At 40.9% G+C, this 12,619-nt stretch overlaps 1 long non-coding RNA gene across 1 annotated transcript; it reads left to right on the top strand.

Moving 5' to 3' along the window:
* Positions 1-454: 454 nt before the first annotated feature.
* LOC118229089 lies at positions 455-2,230 on the top strand. Its single transcript, XR_004765606.1, has 2 exons — positions 455-873; positions 1,683-2,230. It is a non-coding gene; the product is annotated as an uncharacterized LOC118229089 (long non-coding RNA).
* Positions 2,231-12,619: the final 10,389 nt, after the last annotated feature.

Here is a 12,619-nt window from a genome sequence, read left to right as displayed (position 1 = left end):
CGATCCTGACAAAGACTAAGCAAGCTAGCTAGCTAGCTAGCTAGCGGGGCTGCAAAGCAATGTGGGGGGGTTGCATGAAATGTATATTATTGTTGTAAATAGCCAGCGTCGTAACTAAGCGAAGTGCAATATTTGTAGTTGGGTCATTCTACAGAAACGGTGGCATTCCTGTGTCTCACCTTTAGAGCAAGCAAAATACTTTAAATGGACTTAATGATCACATGTAATATATATTTTTGATAAATATAGACTGTTCTTATAATAGTAAAACATATTTGAGTCATGTAATGAGCAATTCTTGTTTTTTCATCATTTATATAAAATAGCAAGTGCAAGTGTAACCCAGGGTTCCAAGACACATATTGAATAGATAGTGAAACAAAGAAAAATAGTAAATAACTAGTAGCAAGTAAATAAGTAAATTATAATTCAAAATGGAGACAAAAGAAAAAATACTTTTAATAAGGAAAAATACACTTTCTTTATGTGCAGAAAGATAAGTTGATAGAAGGATTAGACAACCAATGCGGATAATGATACTTGTTGTACATTTGTTGATTGGTCATGTCAGATGACAAGCCCGCCCTAACTTCCTCTGGTCAAGATGGCTTAAGCGACAGCAGACATGCGAAAATTTCTCTGAACAGATTAAGCTAATTCGAAGTGAATTACAAGTGAATTTAGGATACAATTGCAGATATTTTATTGAGGAGTGACAGTAACTTGAAAAGAAACAGATTTATAAAGAAATAACGAAGATTTGCAACGTTCTTCTATCGCCCTCTGTGACGACCGCGTGAAAGAAAAATTTTCTGCATTCGCCATTAAGATCGTTGAAAACCGAACTTTGTACAACTTTGAACATATTCCTTGGTGAGTCCGCATTCTAAGACTATCTATCTTATTTCACTGCCGTAGTATCAGTTAGCTTGGGTGTCTTCAGAAACGAAAATGTTAAACGTAGTCGTAATAAAAAAAGATCCGAAAATGAAGGTTGCTAAGTAGCTAGCTTCGTGTGATTTAAAGCTCTGGTAGTAGCAGCTAGCTAAGTTGGCTAGCTATAGCAACTCGCGGCTAAACCGGCAAATGTGTATAATTGATGTGTGGGGTGTAGGCCGGGCTAACAGCAGGGCTGTTTCCTGCTTTGTGACTGTGGTGGTAGACGAACCAGGCAGTTCGCCACATAGCAAGCTGAAAATATATTGAAGCGGGGACAATGTGATGTAACGTTAGCTAGAAGAAGGGCATTTGAAAATTCTCCGGTTGTGTTCTGAAAGTGTATCTCCTGTGTAATCGCATATCGCAGCCACATCGGCGTACTCTTTGTTAAATGTTATTTAAAACGAATGTATGTTGTGGTACCTTTTATTAGAAAGCTAACGTAACTAGCTAGCTAGCTAGTGCTGCGAGGAAACGTCAGTGGGTGAGTTTGGAAGCACTGCAAGATATGAGTAGTGAATTGAGTGAGCTAATGGTGGCTAATTCTACTTCCAGTTAATCAGAATCTAGATATACTGACAGAATGAGAACAGATTGACAATTGATATAAGCTTTATCCAAGTTTATTTCACAGAGTAAATGGAAGGTTACAAGTGTTATACAATTTAGATGTTCACAGTGTATACTATGTCTTAATCTGAATGTACAGACTACTGATGAGTCTTTTGGCTTTGTGTTGCAAGGCCGGGTTTTTTTTTTTGTTGTTGGATTTGAACTGCTGTGCTGGATCCTGGATTCGTCCGCCCTGCTTGCCTTCCCTGGAGAGCTACAGCGGCGCGCGGACTGGCGAGCCACCCATGTGATCGACCTGAAATCTTAAAGAGAAGGAAAGAGTTCAATTGTGCTTTCTAAGATGGTGGTAGGACAAGAGTTTGAATTCTACAAACTGGAACTCAGCAACAAGTGGTCCAACAACCACACGGACTAAACTGATTTGCACAGATAGTGTTTTAGAAAAGTGTTTTGGTGTTATAGTGTGATAAGTTTCCTTTGCATAGGTACTTTCAGTAGTACTACATAAGGGTCTTGGTTTCAAAATAAAAGTCCTAAAATCTAATTAGTGACAAATCATACTAGAACCAAATAACTAATAATAGGGATTAACTGAAACATCAAAGAAATACTAAAAGTATGGTTAAGGTATAAAGATAGGAAAAATAGTCAAATTAGTGGAACCAGAGAAAATATAAATACAGACACAAAGTAAAAGGGCTTGGGACCAACTTGTATTTTTTTCCTTTCCCCATTTTGTAGATATGTGTACTGTTGTTGTTTAATGCTTTCTACTTTGTAATAAAAACAAAGGGTACAGAGAACCAAAAAGGGAAAATTTAAATTTAAAAGAAAAAAAATCATTCTCTTACCTTTGAAATATAGATCCTGCTTCCGTGTGCTTCATTCTTGATGTGCAAACCGCCTCTCTCTCGCGAGTCGAATCTCTTGTCTTCTGATCTGGTCCATACTTACCTGATTTTATCTATTCTAGTAACGGTGTTAATATTGAAGCACTTGTTACAGAGGAGAGAACCCCCTTACACAAGCAATTTGCTTGTCACTCAGACCATGTATCGAAGTTTAGTGCCATATTTCGAGTTAAAATTTTTTATTTTTCTCCAATTTAAATGTCATAAAGTAAACACAAATGTCACATTCATGGAATGGAGAACTTAAAAAGCTGAAATACAAATGAAATTATAAATAATATAACGGTAATAGTGGTCACCCCATATCATGTCATTGGTGTTGCTGCCTCACAAAACTTTTATTTTGAAAAAAATGAAATGACTTTTATAAGTAATTTTTGGTTCAAGAGGTCATTGGAAGAAGTTTGATCAACATATGCACATGGTGAGTCTGCTGTCTCTTCATTTGTTATAAATTTGATGATTTATGTGTTAATTCTACATGAGGCTTTTAAATATGTCATTGGTGTTAGTCATTTCATAGGAAGGGGAATTAGAAATAGATAATAGAAATGGATTAAATTATATATTCGAATAATTTTAATATGATTGAAGACATGTGCTTTGAGGTACTGCGGTGTCCATTTTGTAAAAAACCATTTGTTCGACAAATTGTCATTGGTGTTACCGTCATTGGTGTTACTACTCCTCCTGGTAACACCAATGACAATCAGTAACACCAATGACATTCTTGTGTAAATGAGCTTTTATAAAAGCTTCAACATAAGTATTTAAAGCAAAATAGCACATTGTTTCTTTTTCATAACTTCCTATTATTATTATTTTTGTCAGGTATGGCGAAATTGAGTGCAGCTGAGAAGCAGAGGTTTTATAGACAGCGCAGGGATGCTGACCCTACACGTAGAGCAGAGTATTTAGTGAAAAGGCAACAGGGTTATGCTAATGATATAGCAACAGGAAAAAGACAGAACATAAATGATCTCAGTGAAAGGGCAAAGAGAGGTCAGCGCAAGGCATGGCGAGTCAACCAGGTGTTGGAAAACATGGGAGCCACAGTTTACCCTTCTGAGGTGTCTCACATTGTAGTGGGCCAGTTACAGATAACATTGATTGTTTACCACCACACTCATTTAAATTAACCTTCTAATCACACCCTTTGTGCTACATCCTCTACCCCCTTGCCCAGTCAAATTGTCTCACTTTGATATGCAGTACCATTGTGTGATATCCTCTACCCCCTACTTCAGTCCAACTCCCCCACACCTTGTTTCTTCCCCCCCAATGTCTGATTACCTCCCCCCCCCCTTTCCCTGTGATGTGTTTAAGATAACCATTTGGCCCTTTGTTTCCTTGAAGGAACAGGGTATAAGTATTCACTGTCTCCGTCATTTGTCGGTTCTGTGTTTATCTGTACTTGGGTAACAGACCCACTAGTTCCTTTGCTACATTAAACAACCTATTTTGAAACGAAGACGTGCCTGCATTTATTTTTCTACTTACAAAAGTACGGCGGAATAAATTGAACTCTTAAAAATTCCACACCAGGCAAGACACAGGCAACACATGAGAGCAGGAGAGACAGTCTTGACCCCCCCATCATATCCAGGGAGTTAACCCAGCATCTCAAGGTAGAACTGAAGATATTGGGTCTCATTCACTATTATTGTAAAGTGGTTTGCATGTGCAGGTAATTTTCAATTAGCATAATACACACTCCAGAAAAGCCCATATAAGGGCTTCTTGCTTAACCAAGATTCAAAATCAAAAGATAAACCAAAATAAACAATTGAATATCTTTGCATATACACCGTTAGTGAATGAAACCCATTATGTATATAGGAAATTACAAGCGTATTCAAACAAATCTGGAATTCAGATATCAGGACTAAAATATGTCACAGTACAAGGATTTATTTAAGCATAGTATGCATACTACACAGTAGCTTTGAATAAAAAAAAATAAGCTGCAAGCTGCAATAATGTGGCCAAGCAGCTTATTATCATTATTATTATTATTATTATTATTATAATAAAGCTACACTGTGTAGTTTGGGGATTAACTGCCATGATTATGAACTTTGTATATCTATATTAAAGATATTGCTTTAGTAAATACAGTGCTCCCTGACTACATTACATTACAGGCATTTGGCAGACGCTCTTATCCAGAGCGACGTACAACAAAGTGTATGACCATAACCAGGAACAAGTATGACGAAACCCCTAGAGAGAAGTACCGGTCCAAGTACAGGGAACAACCGCATAGTTCAACTTGGACCCTGATGGTTAAATTGATTAACACTAACAACGAGAACGGCAACAACGCAATCTATGGAAAAATAAAAATAAATAAAAATACAAGTAGTCGTTAAGACGGGCACATCAACTAAGTCACCTATGAAACAGCTGCCTAGTTACAACCCTAAGTATAGTCATTTACAGGGGGGAAGGGAGGGATGGGGAGAGGTGCAGCCTGAAGAGGTGGGTCTTCAGTCGTCGTTTGAAATGGGTCACAGTCTCAGCTGTTCTGACCTCCACAGGGAGGTCATTCCACCATCGTGGGGCCAGAACAGACAGGAGACGTGTTCTGGAAGTGCAGGTGCCAAGAGGGGGAGGTGCTAGGCGTCCTGAGGTAGCAGAACGGAGGGATCTGGCTGGCATGTAGGGTTTGAATATCTTCTATAGGTATGCTGGGGCTGATCCCTTGACTGCCTGGTATGCTAGGACCAATGTTTTCAATTTGATGCCAGCTATAACAGGCAGCCAGTGGAGGGTAGTGAGCAGGGGAGTTACGTGGGAGTGTCTGGGGAGGTTGAAGGCCAGACAAGCCGCAGCATTCTGAATGAGCTGCAGGGGTCTGGTGGCAGATGCCGGTAGTCCAGCCAGAAGAGAGTTGCAGTAGTCCAGGCGGGATAGAACCATTGCTTGGACCAGGAGCTGGGTTGAGTAGCTGGTGAGAAAGGGGCGGATTCTGCGGATGTTGTATAGGAAAAATCTGCATGCCCGGGTTACTGCTGCAATGTTCTTGGAGAGGGACAGCCTGTTGTCCATCATCACTCCGAGATTCTTGGCGCAGGGTGATGATGTCACTACGGTGTCCCCTAAGGAAATGGAAAAGTCGAGGAGGGGAGAGGTTGGAGCAGGAATAAAGATTAGCTCCGTCTTTCCCGGGTTGAGCTTCAGGTGGTGATTGTCCATCCAGCTCTGTATGTCCCTCAGGCAAGCGGAGATGCAGGCAGGGACCTGTGTGTCCCATGGGGAGAAGGAGAGAAAGAGTTGCGTGTCGTCGGCATAGGAATGATAGGACAAGCATGGGCAGATATTACAGGGCCAAGGGATCTGGTGTACATGGAGAAGAGAAGGGGACCAAGGACTGAGCCCTGGGGAACTCCGGTGGTGAGGGGACGGGGTGGTGATACCTTACCCGCCCAGGCAACCTGGAAGGAGCGGTCAGAGAGGTAGGACTCAATCCAGTCAAGGACTGTGCCGCGGATCCCTGTTGCTGCCAGGGAGGACAGGAGGGTAGAGTGGTCCACAGTGTCAAATGCAGCGGAGAGGTCTAGAAGAATCAGGACAGAAGAGAGCGAGGCTGCTCGTGCGGCATGGAGTGACTCACTGACCCAGAGGAGTGCAGTCTCGGTCGAGTGGCCAGGCCTGAAGCCAGACTGCTGGGGATCAAGCAGGTTGTTCTCAGAGAAGAAAGCAGAGAGCTGGTTAGATGCAGCACGTTCAAGTGTTTTGGATAGGAAAGGGAGGAGAGATACCGGCCGGTAGTTCTGAATGACTCAAGGATCTAGTGTGGGTTTCTTCAGCAGCGGGGTGATGTGGGCCTTCTTGAAGGATGAGGGGAAACATCCAGAAGATAGGGATGAGTTCACAAGGGAGGCCACAAAAGGGAGGATGTCTGGTGTGATTGCTTGAAGGAGAGATGAGGGGATAGGGTCGAGGGCGCAGGTGGTAGGGCGGTGGGTGAGCAGAAGCTGGGAGACTTCAGCGTCTGAGAGGAGAGAAAATGTGGAGAAACGGGGCGGAGGACGCAGAGGGGGTGAGGGGGCAGAGGACGCAGAGGGGGCAAAGGAGCTGCGGATGTCTGCAATCTTTTCCTCAAAGAATGCTGCAAAGTCATCTGCAGTGAAGGAAGACTGGGGTGGAGGAGGTGGCACGCTGAGGAGAGAAGAGAAAATAGACTTCTCTTCTTTTGTCACTGCCGCTAAGGCAAAATTCTACCAAACCAAAATTCATAACTCCATTTCTAACCCTCGTCAACTCTTCTCTGTCAGGAGAGACTGATAGGCTCAGAGGTCAGATGGGTCCCTGGATTTGTCCCACTTCCTCTCAGCAGCACGGAGGCTGGCCCTGGAGGTGCGTAGGATGTCAGACATCCATGGACTGGGAGGGGATGAACGTGCTGACCTAGGGACGAAGGGGCATAGGGAGTCGAGTGTTGAGGAGAGAGATGACATCAGGGTGGAGGATGCACAGTTAGTGGGGAGCTTGGAAAATGATTGAAGAGGGGGGAGGGAAGCAGTCACTGGGAGCAAGAGAAGAGGCTGATAGGGAGCGGAGGTTACGGCGGACAGTGACAGTGGGGATGGGAGGGGGAGAGGGAGGGTGTGGGGAGAGGGGGAGGGAGAAGGAGATGAAATGATGCTCAGACGTATGCAGGGGGGTAACCGTAAGATTGGAGCTGGAGCAGGTCCTCAGGAAGATCAGGTCTAGGAGGTTGCCTGCCTTGTGGGTTGGAGGAGAGTGTTGTAGGGAGAGGTCAAAGGAGTGAAGTAGTGCTAGGAAGGCAGCAGACTGGGAGGCTTCTAGGTGGATGACTATACCAAGTCATTGGTGTTATAATGTGTCACTGGTGTTACTGCATGTTTGTTTGCTGATTTGATATTAAAGGGGCCGTTTTTGACTTCATAATAATTTTGTGTTTGTTGATTGTTGCTTTATTTATGAGTTGGCATTTTAAGGATAGTATCAGTCAATTTTCAGACTGTCCTTCGGTTATTGTTGATATTATAGCAAAAACCTGATGGCGTAAATGAAAACATGTCACACAATACAACTTTACACATACCTGATTGAAATAAATAAATAAATAATAAAACATTTTTCTTTAAATTATTATCAACCTACTATGTCTTTGAGTATATGTGCAGATTGAATAGAGAAATACTATTCTGATAAGCTTTTAATGTTGTTTTTGGTATGAGTAATACCAATGACAAAAAGATGGCACAAGCATTCTTTGAGTCAATGTATAAAAATAATTAAAATACATTAAGCTTTCATTTTTGTGGATTGTTAAAGGCAAGAGGTTAATTAATATTGTACAATAAGTTTTGATTAAGTAAAGTTAAATGCATTTCAAGACATGTTGCAATTCCAAATGCCACCGTTTCTGTAGAATGACCCAGTTAGCATAGCCTCACAGTCACAAATAATATTGTGGCGATCCTGACAAAGACTAAGCTAGCTAGCTAGCTAGCTAGCTAGCTAGCTAGCTAGCGGGGCTGCAAAGCAATGTGGGGGGGGTTTGCATGAAATGTATATTATTGTTGTAAATAGCCAAACTGTTTGCATGTAGGCCTACATAGCACTGCTTAACTGTAAATAGCCTGTGGGATTTTGTACAGTAGTCTTGTGAATAATCATGTTCAAACGCACTTATGTATACCCTTATGTATAAACTGCTAAACAGCACACATTCATCAGGCAATACACATTCACACAACGACAGTCATAATCCACAACCGTTTCTTACGGGGACACATTTCTCACTTCCATAATAAAACTCTTTGCAAAAACACATGATATCTCATAAAAAACACGTTCTCAACATTCAAAAATGCCAAGTTACTCAAAACTACTGATATCACAATGACACCATGTTACAGTACTACAAACAATATAGGCTACCTTGCCTCACACAAATGACATAACATGTATTTCAAAGTATTTCAATTTTTTCCTAGTCAATTGGCCCTGTGTTTTGTAATCTTACCGTTTCACAATGTCATGCAAACTTTGTAAACCCTAACCCAGCGCACCTGCAGTTCATGAAACATTCCACAGGGTGGCAGCAGAGGACCACTTACAAATGCATTGTTCCCATGCGATGACCGTTTGGCCGTCTAGAGTGCAATAAGCCAGCTTACCTGCAGTTCATAAAACATTCCACAGGGTGGCAGCAGAGGACCACTTATAAATTTATCGTTCCCATATCAAGAACGTACGGCCATGTAGAGCATGGCATGAAATGACACGTCTTTTCTATTGTAAGGAATCCATATTAACACAGCGATCGTCAGCCAAATGGCTGATTTCACTACATCGATGGATCGCTACAACTTGTTCCCACTTGCATTGAAAGATAGAAATCTACATTAACAACGTGCTCCACAAACGTTCCACATAGGCCATAGCTAGCATCGCAGCTAAGCGAAGTGCAATATTTGTAGTTAGCATAGCCTCACAGTCACAAATAATATTGTGGCGATCCTGACAAAGACTAAGCAAGCTAGCTAGCTAGCTAGCTAGCGGGGCTGCAAAGCAATGTGGGGGGGTTGCATGAAATGTATATTATTGTTGTAAATAGCCAAACTGTTTGCATGTAGGCCTACAGAGCGCTGCTTAACTGTAAATAGCCTGTGGGATTTTGTACAGTAGTCTTGTGAATAATCATGTTCAAACGCACTTATGTATACCCAACTTTAGCATGAATGAGTGTCTCTGTTAGCTTGCTGGCTAGCACCGAAGCACCAAGCCTGCTATTCTGTTGCAGTGAGTCACGTTGTTACAAAACACAGGGCCAAGTGACTTGAAAGAATTCAGCAAATATTGGGTAGCATTGCTTTCAAATACATCTTATGTATACAAACAGTGGCTGTCACAAAGCGTCTAAACGCAACAGAAACGCAGGTCAAATATGTTGTACTCACGGATTTGCCGGCCATCCAACGAGCCTTGATAGAGAAAACAATCAGCAAGCCCGTAGAATTAAAGCTTCCTAGGTCGCAATTTCTGTAGCCTGTTGTCCTGCTCCGTTGTCTGTTATTTCCTGGAGATGCACTTTCAGTCTTCCTAAGGTTTATAAGCCATTTTCATAGGCTTATCTGCAGGTGGGAATCCTCTTCGCTGTTTTGCTAAGCTACAACCGGAAAACTTGATTGTGGAGAATAGGAGTAGACGCATATGTCCCAGCAGGCTTTGCATATGAGGAAATAACAACAGTGTGAGAGAAATTAGGACCAAATGATCAAATTGCGTCGTTGAAACAATATGTTTTCAGCAGGATGGGCATGTAGGTGAAGGTTGACATGATCACGGAGCATAGTGCCAAGTTAATGGAGTAGGCCTAATCTAACCATGAGCGAGCTTTTAATCCTTATCGAGCGGTATATATAACAGTCGCTATAAGTCTGTAATTGGTAGGCGCGCCCGAGCCGTGGATAGTTAAGCTTAACTTCCCTTAACTTTTACCGTTCGTTCTCAACGGTAGTTCTTAACACTACGGATGTAATATATTTTCGGCCGCACGTATTTTTTCGCGGCGCTGTTCCGTCCCGGATGCAGGAAGACCATTTTCGTCTCTGCCCTTAACTTTCCCCATTCATTCTCTGAATGAATTAATGACAGCGTATAGACAAATAAATTCGAATATTAAATAAGGCGTTTTGCGGTTATTTTGTGGTACCTACGCTTCGGTAAGTCTTAATAATTTTATTACGAACAGGTTCCTGTTTTATATTGACGTCATCGAGGTATTCTGTCATAATTTCAGCTTTAAGACCAGTAGTTTCATTTTTCCTATTTGATTTCATTATTGGTTTTCACGTCCCGTTTGTTGGCTTGTCCGTACATAATAACACTTTCATGTGAGAATACTGCAGGTAAATGGGACATGTGTATACGTGCACGTTTGTGTCTCAATACATCAGCTATTATTACCGTGGCCCTGCAATCATATTAGGGTTTAATTTACAATATGTTTAATTTCCCCCTCGCTATATTATTGCTGGTATCATCATTATTAATGGTATTGCCCCCTTTACATGTGCCTCGTGTAACACGTCACGGTCTGGACATACATTTTTAAAAAAATTATTATTACTTATTACACTATTGCTGTCAAGGCAATAAGTAATGCCATCTCTAATTGTTCATTGTCAGTACTGTCATGCAGCCATCTTAACAAACTCTTTCCTATCTATATGTTTCTATACTTACCATTATTATTATTATTATTATTATTATTATTATTATTAGTCAGTTTAACCATTCAATATAGAACAGGACACAGTACAAATATTGCTGCCTCCACCTTCAGACAATACAGAATTTGTGTAATGCAATTCATATTAACTACCCCTCCCACCCTATCCCCTGGATTGACAACGCACAAAAAAGGGAGATCAGTGGAAAATCATTATAATAACAATAATAATTTTCATGTTGAGAATTTGATAATACTGGGTGATAGAGCTACACAAGGCTGTGTATCAAAATGGCAAAACATAAGGTCAAGGGCATAAAGAACCTACCATTTATACAGCATCATGATGTACAGTTCCCATGAAAATATAAACCCTCCCCAAATTTTACTGTCCAGGTCTCTGTTTTAGAGTTAATGTTATTTCATTATAGCAAGAATTCTTTGGTCATCAACTGTATAGGTCCACCTTGGCCTACCAGGCCCTTTATGATTACTGAGCTCACCAGTGCTCTCGTTCTTAATGATGTTCCAAGCAGTTGACTTTGGTAAGCTTAAGGTTTGGCCTATGTCTCTGACTGTTTTTATATATATATGCCAGTCTCATAATGGCTTCCTTCCATTGGCATCCCTTATAATTGTACTGAAGAAGCAATTGAACACACCTGACTAATCAGAAACGCATGTGAATCCATTTGTCCTGAACATTATGGCACCCTGAAAATATGTACGTACATCCCCAATTCTAAAAAAGTTGAGACAGTAAATGAAATGCAAATAAAACAGAAAGCAGTCATTTTTAAACTTTGACTTGAAAAATATTGCCCAAATTTAATAAGCATTATTAAAAGAAATGGTGATGTTACATAGTGGTAAACACTCGACTGTCCCAACTTTTTTGGAGCGTGTTGCAGTCAACAGATTTGAAATTAGTGTATATTTTCAAAAAACAATTAAATTCACAAGGTAAAACGTCAAATAATGTGCTGTTGTAGTGTTTTAAATATAGTACAGGGTAAATAAAATGTACAATATTTAACATTATCACACCTTTTTGTTTTTATTAGCATTTTCCATACTGTCTCTGCTTTTTTGGAATTGGGGTTGTATGTACACATAGAGAGTGCTGTCATTTCTACAGGGTGAAATCAAAATGTATTAAAATAACCTTTCATAAGAGCTGAGAGCTGATAGCTGCACTTTAACCACATGTGAATTGTTTGATTACAAATCTAAAATTATGAAGTACAGAATCATGTAAAGAAAATACGGCTTTGTCCCTAACATTATGGAGCTCACTGTATATAAAAATATAATTTCTGCTTCAGAAGTGGCCCATGAAGTACTTGGCAAAAGCAGACCAATGCCAGTGCTTCTCTTAACACCCAAGCTCCGAGGAGCTTCAGGAGACCCAGCAGCCGCGGCAGCATGCGACTGCAGGGAGTCCGACTGCATGTGTGCACCTTGTTGTCACCTTGCAGCCTTGGTAAATCCACCTGCTCCAGTCCCAGCCCCAATCACATTTCATGCTTGTGCATATCAACCCTGCTAATACTGTTACGAACAAAAATATAAATATAGCTTTACATTTATACTTGGCTGTTGTTGTGTTTATTAAGAATTGTATCATGTAATGTAATGTTGTAATCCTATTTGTACTGTTGCAATAATTGATCTGATGTAATTACTTTGATAACTTTATATGTATTGATTCAGCAGAAAAGATTTCCTGATCCTCTCCATAATAAAATGGAGGTGGAGAACAAATATCATGTTAATATCAAACCTAAAAAAAGAAGAAGCGTTATCTGAGACACTTCTGTGAAGAACAAATCAATTATGAACGATTATTTATTTGCCCACGGGCGGATTCGAACCATCGTTTCCGTGGGACGGCGTTACACCTATACACGGCTGGCCGGCGCGGAGAGATGTTGTGTTTTTCTCATGTTCAGCACTAGTAGCTATACTTTTGGGTGAAACTTCA

This window comes from Anguilla anguilla, chromosome 6 (assembly GCF_013347855.1).
Source record: "Anguilla anguilla isolate fAngAng1 chromosome 6, fAngAng1.pri, whole genome shotgun sequence".
Classification (NCBI taxonomy): domain Eukaryota; kingdom Metazoa; phylum Chordata; class Actinopteri; order Anguilliformes; family Anguillidae; genus Anguilla; species Anguilla anguilla.
This window is presented reverse-complemented; position numbering and strand designations above follow the sequence as displayed.